Source organism: Trichinella spiralis (genome assembly GCF_000181795.1).
Source record: "Trichinella spiralis strain ISS 195 chromosome Unknown Scfld7, whole genome shotgun sequence".
NCBI lineage: Eukaryota > Metazoa > Nematoda > Enoplea > Trichinellida > Trichinellidae > Trichinella > Trichinella spiralis.
In genome coordinates, this window is record NW_003526946.1 from 633,020 (window position 1) to 634,226 (window position 1,207).

The window sequence follows — 1,207 nt, forward strand, 5'->3', positions numbered from 1 at the left end:
TAATACAGTTGGGGTAAATAGTATTAAATTTATCTTTCAATATCTAAAGTAAACCGAGTACACATTCAAGTTGTAATTCTTGTATTATTATGGTTCAACATTCCAGATCAAAAAATATCTGTTGCATATCGAAATTCTGTTGATTGTACCAAACAAAAGTGAAAGCAAAGAAAATTATTTTTTTTTGCTCTTTTACCATCGTAAAAAGTCATTACATGTAAAATTATGAAAACAAAAAATGACTTAGATAAACACGCTTATTTAACATCTCTTTGTTATCTGTTCTTCAGACTGATCATTTGTTACTTCTGTATTTTTGTAGAATAATGCAATTAGATAATCAAGATATTTAATTTGTAAAGAACAAAACCGTCAATTCTATTTTTCATTTATTTCACTTCTCAATGCTTATCATTAGCTTGTGCTATTTTCCGTATCGTAGGTTTGAGATGTGATATCGAATGATGAGAATAAATAATAATGAATTTCCGTTTGTATCTTGAAGAACCGACATAAGCCAATACACAAAGGGAGATGCCACACGCTGAAGTGCACAAATCATAATGACAAATACGGGTTGTGAATAAACATGCAAACAATGGCTTAATGTAGCACATTATTATTGTAATATTACAACAATCCATTTTTTCAATATAACGATTAGTTGGTTGCCGTAGCACAGTGTTTGTCTACAACTTTAGAAATGGACTTTTTTTTTCATATTTATACGTTATTGCCCATCTTGCCCATGGTATATATTTTATTAAAGTTCTGATTTGCTTGTTGTTGTAAATGGAATTTCTGTACTATACATTTGCTTAGTTCTGAAGCGCTTACATCGAATAGCAGAAGTTTCTGCGAAAACAGTCCGTTGATCAGCATAGATGTGAGGAAATAAAATGCAAAAGCAAATTTACAAGAATAAAATTAAGCAATAAGATAATCTTTTGTTAACAGTGAAATGTAAAGCGCAAGAGCTTCTTAAAAGCATCATATTGATAAATTGTCTACAGCTGCAGTTTTCAGCTAAAACTGGGAGTGATGATTGCTGAATTTTAGCATCGAAACACTTTTCTGATTTCAGCTGTAGTGTTCTTTGAAAATATTTCTGGCTTGCAGAAGAATTTAATCTTCCAATCTTTCTTTCGCTCCTGTTCACAAGAGTTATTGTTTTTCTTCTTATGTTTCATTTAAATAAAAAATAAAA